This window comes from Lactuca virosa, chromosome 1 (genome assembly GCF_052849685.1).
Source record: "Lactuca virosa cultivar CGN04683 chromosome 1, Lactuca_virosa_CGN04683_v6, whole genome shotgun sequence".
Taxonomy (NCBI): domain Eukaryota; kingdom Viridiplantae; phylum Streptophyta; class Magnoliopsida; order Asterales; family Asteraceae; genus Lactuca; species Lactuca virosa.
In genome coordinates this window covers 140708760-140724664 of record NC_136426.1, presented here as the reverse complement: position 1 = coordinate 140724664, position 15905 = coordinate 140708760, and the positions used below count along the sequence as shown (strand labels likewise).

Here is a 15905-nt window from a genome sequence, read left to right as displayed (position 1 = left end):
TGGAATATCTTAAATTATATTTTTTCAATATTGTTTTCAATATTATTTTCATAAAAACATGCAATCTTATATATTAAAATAAAATTTATAACAAATTTCTTTAATAAAGTTTATAATATAATATATATATAAGAAGTTTTAGAATGTTTTTTTCATTTAGAAAAAAAAAGTTGACATATTTTAGTTTTGTACAACTTGTACTTTCCAAAAAAAAAGCAAGGTTCTTAAGATCGGGATCTTACCTAAGATCGTTTTATGTGTTGCACAATCGTGATCGGGATCGAAAGATCCTACCAAAATGAACTGATATTCAAATTTACTCATAAGGTCTTGGGTGTGCAGTATATATTATTACTTCATGTCATTTAAAATGTCGATATGGAGCTAACTTTAATTTTATAAATATGAATCATAATTTTTGTTGCTGCAAACCGTAGAAATTAGGAAGGAAACATATCAATTACAAAAAAGAAATAAGATCATTATGATCTACAACTAAAGACTTAAGATTACAAATGGAATATCACGAGTGTAACCTGCTTAATTTATGATGAACTGATGAAGTGATGATGCTCTATGACGCTTATTGCAAATTGTGATGCTTGATTTCAAGTTGGATAGATGAATTTTCAGGTCTTGACTATATAATAAAATTAGAGAGGTGGGATCGGATCGCGTTAAGATCTTAAGATCCTAGTTGGGATCCTAAGAACCCACTATAGATCTTGTTTAATATAGATCCTAGTGAGATCGGTATCATTTTTGGCTTGTAGGATCCTAAAATCCTAAGATCTTAAGATCAAGATCGAGCTCTTAACAACCATGAAAAAAAGTGAAAACTCTTAACAATAATAATTTTAAATTTTTTTTTACAAAATCACTGTAAAAAGAATACTCTATTTGAGTTTGAAAGACATATTTTCTTTATAGGTACAGTTTAAAAAAATTATTTTTTCTATTAAAATGTTAATCTTTGAACAACTTATTTTTAATTTTTTTCAAACTCATAAATAACTATGAGAAAATCACTTAGAATTTCATAAAATTGGAGATAACTTTTTTTTTCTAATTTTATAAAAACTAGTAAAAACCCACCGCGACATTAACGCGAGTTTAAATAAAAAATTACTTGTGCCTTTTATACTGGAACATGGTTCCATGGTCTCTAACTTGGCAGCAATACGGGCACCACAAGCATATGCAATCCTTTTAAGATAGACCATTGGGGTATTTCCTATTAACTTTAAGCATTAAAAAGATTCAAGTCAACCCTGTTGATGGAAATTAACTAGGAAGATGGGTGTTTTGATACAAAAAGGGGTCAATATTATGGGAAAGGATGCAACTTACATCAAAATGTGGCTTATTGGAGCCTTGAATCTTCTATCAATAATTTAGCTTTAACCCTCTAATTAAGACTTAACGTTAGTCAAATTACATAACATTGTTAATAAGTGAGAGATTAAAGAGGATAAATAAATTAAGAACCTAAACCAAAGCTTAAATATGTTCTTGATTAATGGTGAGAACTTCTGTACAAGCATTTAAGACATCTTTTTCCTCTACCAAGCATTACCAAAAGCTTACAGAACCCAAAATGAATATGCAGATTATCTGTCATGTGGTCATGGTCTAATGCAAGAGCGGATTTGTAATCTTCCACAGCTACATGCAGCTTACCCTTCTTTTCATTCTGTCATGTGGTCATGGTCTAATGCAAGAGCAGATTTGTAATCTTCCACAGCTACATGCAGCTTACCCTTCTTTTCATTCTCTTCTGCCTACATAAAAAAGTTAAAAGTTATCATGAAAAAAACAATTAAGTTATTAGTCACTTTTGGAACTTTATTTTATCTGTTTTCGATCTTAAATAATAATTAAAAAAAGAACCTTGTAGTAACATCATGATCAACTAAATAATAATAGGAACGGCCACGGAGGAGTAATGTTCTAGATTATCTTCGTCCTCTTTAAGTATATATCCTGCTTCCGAAATTACCCCTGCATAATCCTTAGCTGCTAGTAATAACTTCACATTTAGTAATTTTGCGTGAAGGAGTAATGTTTCTGAAATTGATTTGGATACACCAATCGATAACTTCATTAGCAATCAACAATGAATCGTGCTTAATCAAAAAACTTTGGATACACATGTCATCGATGAGTAATCGTTCTAAAATTGATTTGCATCAAAAAATGTGCAACAATGTGATGTTTTGGATGAGAATAACCACCTACTTAAATGCTTCTTACATGATCTTAAGTTTAAGCCTTTATTTCCTACATCACCTTCTTGAATTGATAATTAAGAACCCAAGAACTAAACATCTTGAATAATCAATACATTACTATTGATGAGTGATATTTTAAAAAGAACAACCCAATTACAAAGTTAAGATTCTCAAAAAGTGAGATTAATATATAATTATAGTACTCACAAAAAGTGTAAGACATATCTTTTATAGGATGTCCTCGCAGGTGGAAACCCCTATTCACCAAAATCAAATTAAGCCAACAAAAACATGAATTAGTCATATTTTAATGAAACCCAAATCATATTCAACATCAAAAATCTTAAATTTATAATTTAAACATAATACCCTAGATTTTCTGAAGATTTTTCTTCACTTTTCGCCTGCTCTGGATCTATTATGGATGATGTAAACTCCTATTCAACAAAGTCGAATTAAACCAACGAAACATTAGTTAATCAAATTTAGATGAAACCAATTTGAGATTCAACGTCAAACATATTAAATTTACATTAGTTATATTATATTGATCATTGATATAAAATGATGGGAAAATTATGTTATATGCTTTATAAGTAGAAGGATTATTGCTTACATTCCTTCATAAACCTTCACATGAGCCCCTTCTCCAACAAAACAAACTAATCATAGACAACAATACCTATAAACATATATAAAAGGATTTAGTAATTTAAATGCTAATTACTTACTTTATCAACATCGATATGGCTAGGAAGAGATGAAGCGGTAGTTGGATAGAATCCTGAAACTATATTAAGAACACACTTACCACTGAACGGCTTACCAAAGCCGTTTAGTCAATCAGGTACTTGAAATAGAGTAACCAAAAATGTCAGTTATATCAAATCTGTGGTTGTTTTCTTTCAATCACACGAAAGATAGTATATACTGAGAATAATCTGAGAGATATGGAAATGGTAAAAAGATGTAACAATTTGCTTGCTCAATTCGATCTCCATACGAAGTCTCTAAAAGGTTGGGACAATCGTTTGCTAACAAATGGGTTTAACGGAACATCAAGGTTGGGACAATCGTTTGCTAACAAATGGGTTTAACAGAACATCAAGACTTGCTATCCAAAGTTGATTAGAGAGATGCCTAAATAGTGTAACATCCGGACTTTCAGGTATATTATTGTGTGATTAATCTTGAGACTTACGGAGTGACTCGGCGAGTTGTGAGTCCAACTCGTCGAGTAGAGTCGAGTGTCCACGTGGGATTAATGAATGGACTCGACGAGTCAGAGAGCCGACTCGCCGAGTAGGTGCTGGGCAGAGAAACCCTAATTTCCCAGGGTTGGGGCCTATATAAGGGAACTTATAGCCCCATTTGCGCCTCACCAGTCACCCTACTTCCTTAAGAGAAACCCTAATCGTCCATTTAAGCTAGAGAGTGAGAAAGAGGCTAATCTTGTGGATTTTATTGCATTGTTGAAGGAGAAGTGGAGAGCATCAAAGCTTGGTTCAAGAGGAGGCTTTGGATCTAGAGGTTTTTCAGAGTTTTGTTTCAGTTGGAGGTAAAAAGATGCTAACTTGGTGATTTCCTTATGAAGATTTTGGTTTAGGGAGTTTTTAGGGTTTCTCCAATTCTTTTTGGTGTCATTGTGATCTTTGAGCATGATTGAGGTTGAAACCTTAGATCTGAGTTGTAGGAGGCTTTGTGAGCCCACAGACCCGGACTTTATTGAGTTAGAGACAAGACCTTGAGCATGTAACCTTTGTTAGAACTTGTATTGGCATTGTGGAGCAAGTATGCCATGCATGAACGTAAAGATCGAAGCTTTACGTGACAGTCAAGCCTTGGGAGGCAAGATCTAGAGTTTAGGGTAGTAGATCTGCCTTAAAAGGTCTAAATGAGAAAACAGACTGAATGGACTCGCCGAGTCCATGAAGTAACTCGACGAGTCGGTTAGGGTTTGTCCCGATGAGTTTGATCATGCGATAACTCGGCGAGTTGGGGGTCAACTCGACGAGCTGAGCTGGACTTTCTTGAGACTTCTGAGGAAAAGAGGGGACTCGACGAGTTGCATGAGTGCACTCGACGAGTCGGGTCAAACAAGGACTGTTGACTCGAGTTTGACTTCTAGTTGGTCAAACCTGAGTAATGGAGACCATTGAAGGGTAAAATGGTCTTTTACCCACTTTCAGAGATAGACAGAGAAAGAGTAACCTGTGGTTTACTTAGAGGTTAGAATCGAGTATTATTTAGAGAATATTTACCCTATGTGTTAGGCGGTGGCTAGTTCGAGATTCGAGTACAGGGATAATTGCTTGCGTGCCTCGAGGTGAGTCTTCTCACTATACTTTACCATGAGTGATATTTGTGTGTGACTGAGATGTCTTATGTGCTTATCTATGTATTGTGATATCCTACATCGTTTCTTTGTGGTTTATGTTATGTATTACTCAGAGCTTAGGACCGGAGGGTCCACAGAGTGAGGACCGGAGGGTCCATCAGAGTTGTGGGATTGGAGGGTCCCACTGAGACACATTGACCAGAGGGTCTTACAGAGTTATAGCCTCGAGTGGCTAATGTGTTGAATATGGTATTTTGGGGAACTCACTAAGATTCGTGCTTACCGTGTTATGTGATATGTGTTTCAGGTACTTTTCATGATATCGGGAAGGCGCCGGCTCGATTGTACACACGAGAGGAAGAGTTATGTTCGCAGGATCCTGGATTATTAATCAAACAATTATGGAGTTGAGTTTTGTAAATTAAATAAATGGGATTTTGTGAAATGTGTTATGAGAATTATGTGATTATAAATTGAAAAAAAAATTGTTTGAAAATTTACGGTGTTACAAGTTGGTATCAGAGCCTTGGTTTGAGGGATTCGGATACACGTTCGGGTATGTCTGGACTCAAACTGAGGATTTGAGAAAGATTTTCAAAAGAGATAAATTTTTCTAAAATGAGAAAGAGTTTAAGAGAAAACGAGTTGGAGCAGTGTGTACAATCAGCCAGAGCCCGAACGGTGATTTCCCAAAATACCCTTACTTTTGTGCTATGAGATATTTTATGAGATATTATGCATGCTAGAGATAGGCCAAGTATTTCATATTTTAGGACTAGAGTTGCCTGATTTGTGATGCCTTAGCCTAGGAGATGCTGCTATCTGTGATGTGCTTTTGAGTATGTGCTGAGTAAGAGTATCTAACAGGAATCACCTAGAGAGAGAGTTCTGAGTCGAGAGATAATCTAGGAGAGACACCTAGATGAGCATTTAAGGAGTCTACTGAGAAGAGTAGTTAGATACCTCGAGAGGTAGGATTGCCTGAGTCGGTGATGTCTTTTGAGTTGTGAATAGAGCAAGAGGAATTATATGCCAGAGTGGCCTTATGTTTTAGTGGAGGTTATTCGATGCCCGAATGCTGCTTGCTTCGTGCTTTGTGGAACTCTGGATGATGGGAGTCAACTACTAAGTGGATATGACAATATTCAGGAGGTAGATGGTTGGCATCATGAGGAGTTCCTCAGCAGGTGATGGCAGAGGAGTGTGAGAACCTAGGAAGAGCCTAGGGAGTAACTTTAGTCAGATGGGTACGCTGATAAGAGGGGAGTTTTCGCTGGAGAGCGACCAGGTATAACGGGATTGGTGATCGGGAAGGTTGAGCAGCTACATAGGAAAATCTGGGACGATCCGTGTGGAAAGTATGGGTAGATGTGGCAGGTAGTATGGGCCCGTACTACTAAAAGCAGAAGACCCATACTCGAAACAGGGAGAATTCTAGAGGTTCTAATTAGCAGATTGAGAAGAGAGATAACATGGTTCGAGTACCATGATTCGTAGCAGATTGAGAGGAGATAACATGGTTAGGTTACCATGATTCGTATCAGATTGAGAGTTGATCACATGGTTCGAGTACCATGATTTGTGGCGGTTAGTGCTTCTGGTTTTACCAGTTATCCCGTTGTGATTGATTAGACCAAGATCATATGTGATAACGTGTGGGGCCCGAGGGCCATGTCGAGCGAGTTTTAATAGAGCCTACCTTGAGAGGGAAATCGAGTTAGTTTCTGGGAGATTTATTTGGGGAGATGCCAGTTGAAGTCGCAAAACTCAGGGATGAGTAGAGGTGATGCTTATTGGAGGATCGCGGTCTGAGTCGAGCAATCGACCGATAGATGAGACGTCACCTTCTGAGACAAGAGTTGTGTTGTCCCCATTTCTGGGAGAAGCAAAGGAGATAAGAGTTTCCGGTTTCAGAGTTGAAGGTAAACCCCGTGGGGTAGCATAGGGTTGCAACCTTTCACCAGAGTATTTGGGCGGTATGTTTGCTGTAAGGTAGTCCTTAGGCCACGAGAGAATTATTAGTGGAGATTGAGATGAGGATAAAGAGATGCCTTAGTCGAGCCAAGTATGTTTTTAGAAGCGGTTCCAAGTGATCAAGAGGAGTATATTGGGGCAGTGGCCCTCGTCGTTATGCTGTGTATCGGCTGCGAGAGTGAGGTCTCGTGCTTTGATGATGATTCCCGTATTGGGAGGCTGGTCGAGGAGTCAGAGACGAGGTGGGTAATAGTGTATTATTTCCAGACCGAGAGTCATGATTATTTCGAAACAGTTGGGGTATCCGGCGGTGTGTCGGTCTGAGGCTTCGAGATGACTAGAGACAGTCACGTCGAGAGGATTCTAAGATTTTTGTCTGAGTTACGGGATATTTGGAGTTGCTTGGTTTCCATCAGGAAGATCATTGATGTGACTACGTGGTACGTTCCAAGAGTTATGTATGATGTGCCCGGTGAAACAGTCTGTGGAATAGACTGTTGGTATGCCAATTGGTGATGGTTCGAACCCTGAGTGGGGGAGAACTGAATACTTTATTGAGAGTATCAGAGATTTGTTCAACAGCAGTTAGAGGACTGGATATAGTAACCTGCGATATGGATGGTGGTCGATGCGAGGTGCAGAGCGAGATAATGTATGTTGTACGTGTTCAGGAAGGGATGAGTGTCTCCACAGCAGGTGACAGTTGGTCAGAAACCTTGTGGTGGTTAGGGATTCTTCAAGGTTGTTATGGTAAATTCGAGGTGGTTGGCTCGTAAGGATAGTTTCGGCAGTTGAGAATTTCTGGTTTAATGTATGGGTTGTGATTGGGCAGCCCAACTTCAGGGTCAGTATGTGTATTCTTGCATGGGTTTTGAGCAATAGAGGAGGGAGTTTCGGATTTTTGTCAACGTGTTCTGAGTCATTGATGATGCCTACGTGTTTCAATTGAGAGTTGGAATAATTCGAAGTTACGAGTTGTGCGAGAGGAAGATCGGTGGTGGAGTCGAGATATTGTGAGATTCTGGATGGATACATTGTGGTATTCGAGTATGATGCCATTGGTGGCGGATCAGTGGTTCAGGCAAGACATCGTGAGATGCTGTGATGGTGTACCGAGGTACCCGAGTGATTTATTGTTCCAGTGGGAACCCAACAGTTAATTGTCGTCGGAGTGGGACTGTCTAAGGGTGTATATGTGCTGAGAAAAGTGCCTTGCCTATGAGAACTTACATCAGGAGTGGTGGTGCATAAACTGAGTGGGTGTGTGCACTTATCTATGTTGGGTGGTGGGGTATGAGTTAGTGAAATTAGTGAAGTGATGACTTGATGATGAGATTTTGAGGTGATAAGAGAGCGAGTGGATCCGAGTGGGGGTAGTCCCTTAGGATTATCGTGGAAAAACCATGGAGTGAGCCCATGGCGATTAAGTGAGTAAGAGAGTGTTGTAAGACTACGGGGAGCCGTAGCATCCATAAGTCAGTGATAGAAAGAGTATCGTGTGACTGCGGAGAGCCGCAGCATACGTGAGTCAGAGAAAGGGTATCGTGATACTGCGGGGAGTCGTGGTATTCACTAGCCAGCGAGAGAGTATCGTGATACTGCGGGGACCCGTGGTATTCCTTAGTCAGCGAGAGAGTGGCGTGATACTACGGGGGGCCATAGTATTCACTGGTTCAAGGGAGAGTGTTGTGATACTGCGGGGAGTCGTAGTATTCACGAGTCAGTGAGAAAGTGTCATAGGCCTGCGGGGAGCCGTAGCCTTCACGGGATAGTGAGAGGGAATGTTATGATACTGCGGGGAGCCGTATTATTCGCTAGTCAGAGCATGACGCATAAGAGTTTTTAGGCTTGGGTAGCCTTATTCTTTGAGTTCTAGGGAACCTGGAGGTTGGACCAGGGGCGAGACTGGGGTCTCCTTAATGATCAAGAATCGTTATATTCTGAGTTAATGTGTGGTTATCGCAATCAGAAGGAATTGGAGAAGTGATGTACGCGTGAGTCGTGGGTCATGGGTCGTGAGTTGAGTGCTTCATTGGGACGAGTGGTTCCAATTCTGAGTCGGGCCAGACTCTCGAGTTAGAGTTTGGCTCTAATGATGTATTGAATAGGCGAAATGAGATTCTGGATCCAGAGAAGGGGTTCCATTTTGAGGGGCATTGTTTGTTATCTGATGACTTAGGCTTGAGTGGGTCAATTCGTTGGTACGGGAGGTATCGCGAGACGCATGGAACCAATGAGTAGTAGACGACAGAGGTCGGGGTGAAATGATCTTCAGTTGGGATTGTAGTAATATCTCGGGGTAAAGCGGACTTCGTGGCTTGTGTGTTACACTGGGCCGAGATAGTTAGTGCGGGAAGGAAGTCAGTGAGACATGTTGAGTTATGCAATGGGTAACCTTTGGAGGTTCAACTGCTAGGTCGGGAAATAACCTGGTGCTCAGTGTTGAAAGGGATATTGGAGAAGGGAGTTGGGGTTTATGATTGTTAGATGTCAGAGGATAATTCTGAACAAACATGATCATTGTCTTGTGTCTGAGGACAGGGTGTTGAGAGTTCATTGTTCAGATGAGTTTTGATTGCAGGACAGTGGATGGGTCCCTGGTGTGATGTGATCCTTTCATTCTTTGGAGTATGATCTGAATTGTTTAACATGTCTGGTATGAGTGATCGGTAGTCAAATTTTGGGCATTGACTTGTTTTATCAGTCGCAATGAGAGAATCAGAGGGACAGTGAGTTGTCAGGGTCTGTTATTTGAGGAACGAATAACATGGTGATATCTTGAGAAGGCGGTCTGGCAGTGAGACAGGCCACTAGAGTTTCCAGATTCTGGAGAGTCAGAAGGGTTATCGTAGCGGCAGAAGGGTCTGTCCTTTTTCTGGGTGGGAGTTCCTGTTTGGATTTAAATTTCCATGGAGGGAGATAGTTATGTGGTATGAGATCCTTTCGGTGGTGCTTTCCGGTTAATGGGTTCGATCTATGTGTTGTTGAGGAGCGATTTCGAGGGAGAAATCTAATTCAAGTGGGGGAGCATTGTAACATCCGGACTTTCAGGTATATTATTGTGTGATTAATCTTGAGACTTACGGAGTGACTCGGCGAGTTGTGAGTCCAATTAGTCGAGTAGAGTCGAGTGTCCAAGTGGGATTAATGAATGGACTCGACGAGTCAGAGAGCCGACTCGTCGAGTAGGTGCTGGGCAGAGAAACCCTAATTTCCTGGGGTTGGGGCCTATATAAGGGAACTAATAGCCCCATTTGCACCTTACCAGTCACCCTACTTCCTTGAGAGAAACCCTAATCGTCCATTTGAGCTAGAGAGTGAGAAAGAGGCTAATCTTGTGGATTTTAGTGCATTGTTGAAGGAGAAGTGGAGAGCATCAAATCTTGGTTCAAAAGGAGGCTTTGGATCTAGAGGTTTTTCAGAGTTTTGTTTCAGCTGGAGGTAAAAAGATGCTAACTTGGTCATTTCCTTATGAAGATTTTGGTTTAGGGATTTTCTAGGGTTTCTCCCATTCTTTTTGGTGTCATTGTGATCTTTGAGCATGATTGAGGTTGAAACCTTAGATCTAAGTTGTAGGAGGCTTTGTGAGCCCAAAGACCCTAACTTTATTGAGTTAGAGACAAGACCTTGAGCATGAAACCTTTGTTAGAACTTGTATTGGCATTATGGAGCAAGTATGCCATGCATGAACGTAAAGATCAAAGCTTTACGTGACAGTCGAGCCTTGGGAGGCCAGATCTAGAGTTTAGGGTAGTAGATCTGCCTTAAAAGGTATGAATGAGAAACCAGACTGAATGGACTCGCCGAGTCCATGAACTGACTCGACGAGTCGGATAGGGTTTGTCCCGATGAGTTTGATCATGCGATAACTCGGCGAGTTGGGGGTCAACTCGACGAGCTGAGCTGGACTTTCTTGAGACTTCTGAGGAAAAGAGGGGACTCGACGAGTTGCATGAGTGCACTCGACGAGTCGGGTCAAACAAGGACTGTTGACTCGAGTTTGACTTCTAGTAGGTCAAACTTGAGTAATGGAGACCATTGAAGGGTAAAATGGTCTTTTACCCACTTCCAGAGTTAGAGAGAGAAAGAGTAACCTTTGGTTTACTTAGAGTTGAGAATCGAGTATTAATTAGAGAATATTTACCCTATGTGTTAGGCGGTGGCTAGTTCGAGATTCGAGTACAGGGATAATTGCTTGCGTGCCTCGAGGTGAGTCTTCTCACTATACTTTACCATGAGTGGTATTTGTGTGTGACTGAGATGTCTTATGTGCTTATCTGTGTATTGTGATATCCTGCATTATTTCTTTGTGATTTATGTTGTGTATTACTTAGAGCTTAGGACCGGAGGGTCCACAGAGTTAGGACCGGAGGGTCCATCAGGGTTGTAGGACTGGAGGGTCCCACTGAGACACATTGACCGGAGGGTCTTACAGAGTTATAGCCTCGAGTGGCTAATGTGTTGAATATGGTATTTTGGGGAACTCACTTAGCTTCGTGCTTACCTTGTTATGTGATATGTGTTTCAGGTACTTTTCATGATATCGGGAAGGCGCCGGCTCGATTGTACACACGAGAGAAAGAGTTATGTTTGGAGGATCCTGGATTATTAATCAAACAAATATGGAGTTGAGTTTTGTAAATTAAATAAATGGAATTTTGTGAAATGTGTTATGAGAATTATGTGATTCTAAATTGAAAAAAAATTTTGTTTGAAAATTTACGGTGTTACAAATAGAAATTCAGAAAGAAAAAGAATTTACCTTCGGTCACCATTCTTGCTCTCAGGCAACGCCGTCAATGACCACCAGCATTATCGACATAGTTGCTGCCTTCATCCTCTATGTCGCCTTCTCCTCTCAACATCTCCCTCTTCGATTTTTACCGATCGACGCAACTTCGTTGGGCGTGCCGAGAAAGGGGAGCTCGCGAGAGTTCGCACTTTAGTTCTTCCTCAGTCTCTCAAATCCAAAATTAGTCCAAGCTCCATCTACAGAGAATCCTTTCGAGTTAGGTGAAAACCATTGATGTGAGTATGGAATCCTGTAAACCCTGATGAAATCCTGTCGTTATTCGATCTGCAAAGTGGTTCATCAAATCGATTAAAACCTCATCTGTAAGAGGCAGGTGGGTGCGACCAAAATTGCCAACGTCTAAAAGCTATGTGGCCAAAGTTTGAAGTTTAGAAATGAGGGACCAAAATTACTAATATCTAAAAGTTATATATATATATATATATATATATATATATATATATATATATATATATATATATATATATATATATATATATATATATAGAGAGAGAGAGAGAGAGAGAGAGGAAGGATCATTTGAGAACTCAAAGTTTCATGAGAACCTGAGAACTAAAAAATGACCGTTAGATTAAAATAATAGAGGGTTAGGATGTTTTGTGGTATTTTTGTAAATACGTGAAAATAAAAATGGACGGGGGCATCTTATTGAAAAGAATCAGGGGTATTTTAGGGATAGTGTAATTGATTCCCCTTGTCATATTTAATCACGTCAACTGCCCTGTCGCTCTCTTCATTCTGCCTCCCTCCCTCCCTCTCTCCCTCTCTCTCTCTACAACTTCATCATGTCAACTTCATCGTTGATTGTTAGATGAAATCACAGTTTGAAATCCATGGCCGTCTCCGATAATCGTCATGCCCATCAATTGACCGGCTTCCTCATCGTCTCCCCCTCTCTTTCTCCCTTACAGACACAAACACGCACACACGTCTTTACGCCTTCGAGACGACGATTCATTTGATCAGGATAAACATCGGTCTTAATCGTATGGTCCCAATCTTCCTTTATTGCAACAACGAAAGCGACATCGAATGGTTCGCTGTCAACATCGGCTTTGTTTGGGAACTCGCCCCTCGTTTCGGTGCCATGGTCGTCTTCCCCGAAGTAAAAGCCCTAATCACTCTACTCTACATTAATTTCTTCACTTGCACACCTTTAATAATACAATTTTATCAAAATCTGCGTGATTTGATTTAGCATCGATATTATTGTGAATCGATGCCATATGGGAGCCAGAAAGAGGCATACAAGGGTCCTAATTACTACAAGATTTTAAGGAATTGAGGCACATGACATGAGTTTCACAATCAGAATCAGAATCAGGTAAGTGATGAAATTTTGTGAGTGGTGATGAACTAAATTAATAAACAATAGTTTACTTCTATCCTCTGATCCTCTTTAAGTTTCTCTCTCTCTGTCTCTTTTTCTTCCATTTTGGTTTTTGAAGCTTAGGAATGTAGTAGCTGTCTTTCTTTATGTACTGCTAGTGGTTTATATGTGCATATTATATTCAAAGGTGTTTTTTATCAGTATTTTAGGCTGTGTTTATCCAAGTCTAGGTAATTAGCAAATTGGACATTTATGCTTGGACATTTATGCTGCTATGATTTTAGTGGGGCTTGTTACTAGGAGTAAAGAGAGTTATGATAGTGTTACAGGTACTCTTGTGACCATGAAAGAGATTCAATGTGTTGATTTAGTTAAAAAGATGGTCTGGATTGATGATTCCATTGTTGTGGGTAGTTCAAGTGGTTATTATTTGTGTTCATGTGTTACAGGTGAAGGTGGTTTGATCTTTTCATTGCCAGACATGAGTACACCATGTCTTAAGGTTTTAAAAAAAGAGTATAAAGTCCTTATGCTTGTTGATAATGTTGGGATTACTGTTGACTCTTAAGGGAAACCGGTGGGTGGAAGTTTGGTCTTTCATGGATCTCCAGATGGTATATGGGAGATAGGCACAAGTGTCATTTCTCTTCACAATGGAAAAATGGACTTGTATCTTAAAAAATCTGGGAAATGTGTTCATAAGATTGTGTTTTCAGTAGAAGGAACTGGTCAACGTGTCATAGCAGATGATGAAGATGAAACTAGCAAGGTGGTGGTTGTAGCAACATCATCCAAGGTAATTTGCTACTTGAAAGTACCCTCTGAAGAACAAATTAAGGTTTTTTTTATAAAGAAGGATTTCAACGAGGCAATTTCTTTGGTTGAGGAGCTTCATGATGATGGTGAAATAACAAAGGAAGCAATGTCATTTGTTCATGCTCAAGTAGGATTCTTGTTAATGTTTGACTTGCATTTTGAAGAAGCAGTTGGCCACTTTCTATTATCAGAAACCATGCAGCCTTGTGAGATCTTTCCATTCATCATGCCAGATCCAAATCGTTGGTCATTGCTGGTATGCTTACATATTTAATTAATAATTGATATATTTTCATTGATAAAAAATAATATTACTGAAATTAAAGTTGTTTTTCAGGTACCTAGGAATCGTTATTGGGGTTTACATCCTCCACCTGCCCCCTTGGAAACTGTTATTGACAATGGATTGATAGCTATTCAAAGAGCTATTTTTCTTAAAAAAGCAGGTTTGGATACAGCTGTAGATGATGATTTCCTTTTAAATCCTCCAAATAGAGACGATTTAATTGACTCTGCTATAAAAAAAACTTAATCAATTTTATATATTCTCGACTGTTATTAACTTATTTGTTTTAAGAACTTTATTTCTTCGATTTGATTTTATTACAACAAATTCAGACCAACAATTTCAACTGTTCTTATTTTACTATTTTCTTTAACTTTATAGGTACTTAAAGGCTTCACGTGAGAAAGAGCTGACATCATCTGTGAAGGAGGGCATTGACACGTTATTAATGTATCTTTATAGTGCTCTGAAATTAGTTGATGAAATGCAGAGTCTTGCTTCTTCTAAAAACTGGTGCATAGTGGTATGGTTGTAATTATTTTATTCAGAATTGAGAAAAGATAATTAATAAAAACATAATTAAACTAAGTAGTTTTAATGGGTAATGCAGGAAGAGTTGGAAACTTTACTGAATGAGTCAGAGCATTTAAGGACACTTGTTTTTCTTTGTGAAAGCAAAGGGATGAGTTCTAAGGCTCTTGCCATTTGGAAAATATTGGCAAGAAACTATTCATCCGGGTTTTGGAAGGACCAAACACGGATAAATGAAACAAGTGGGGAAGGTGTAAACATTATATCTAGTAAAGAGACTGCATCAACTGAAGCTTCAACGATTCTTGACGAATTATCTGATAAAGATCTCATTCTGCAACATCTTGGATGGGTATGCTTTTAAACAATCACTCCCTCTTTTCTTTTTGAATTAGCAGATTGAAAAGAATAATGTCGACATGATAATATTTGATCTGATCACAAACGATAAGATGCTTTAGTGCTTATTATGTTTTTTTTTGTTAATTAGCACTGGTAGGAGTCCTAATTTCTTAATATTTATTTCTATTAACAACCTGACACTTTGTTAATATGTATTTTGATTATTAAAATCATTCTATGAGAAATTTGATTTGGATTTCATCAACATTAGGACAAAAGCTTGTGAGGTGTTGCAGAGAGAAGATGACATAAATGAGATTGTCTAGGTATGTTGGTGCTTTAATTATATTATATATGTTTCATTTTATGAGAATTATATATGAATATTTGATGGTGGTAGTTTGCTGGTTGTAGCTGGTGGGTAAAGATGCATTATCTGGTGGGTTAATAACATGTAATTCACATATGAATTACATGTGATTTCCATGTAAATCACACGTAATTGACATATGATTCACTTGTGATTCACATGTAAATCACAAGTGAATCACACATGAATTACATGTGATTCATATGTAGATCACATAAGAATTACATGTGATTCACATGTAAATAACATGTAATTTACATATGAATTAGATATGATTCACATGTACTTCACATATGATTCACTTGTGATTCACATGTAAATCACAAGTAAATAACATATGAATTACATGTGATTCACATGTAAATCACTTATGAATTACATGTAAATAACATGTAATTCACATATGAATTACATGTGATTCACATGTAAAGCACATGTAATTCACATATGATTCACATGTAAATCACAAGTGAATCACATATGAATACATGTAATTCACATATGATTCACATGTAAATCACATATGAATTATATGTGATTCACATGTACATCACATATGAATTATATGTGATTCACATGTAAATAACATGTCATTCACATATAAATTACATGTGATTCACATGTAAATCACATGTAATTCACATATGATTCATTTGTGATTCACATGTAAATTACAAGTGAATCAAATAGGAATTACATGTGATTCACAAGTGAATCACATATGAATTAAATGTGATTCACATGTAAATTACATGTAATTAACATATTAATCACATGTAAATCACAAGTGAATAACATATGAATTACATGTGATTCACATGTAAATCACAAGTGAATCACATATGAATTACGTCTATATGCACACATGAATTTT

The 15905-nt window shown here is 38.5% G+C and overlaps 1 pseudogene; it reads left to right on the top strand.

The window, feature by feature from the left end:
- The first annotated feature begins 12960 nt into the window (after positions 1-12960).
- LOC145121455 (vacuolar sorting protein 3-like) lies at positions 12961-14780 on the top strand (annotated as a pseudogene).
- The last annotated feature ends 1125 nt before the right edge of the window (positions 14781-15905 follow it).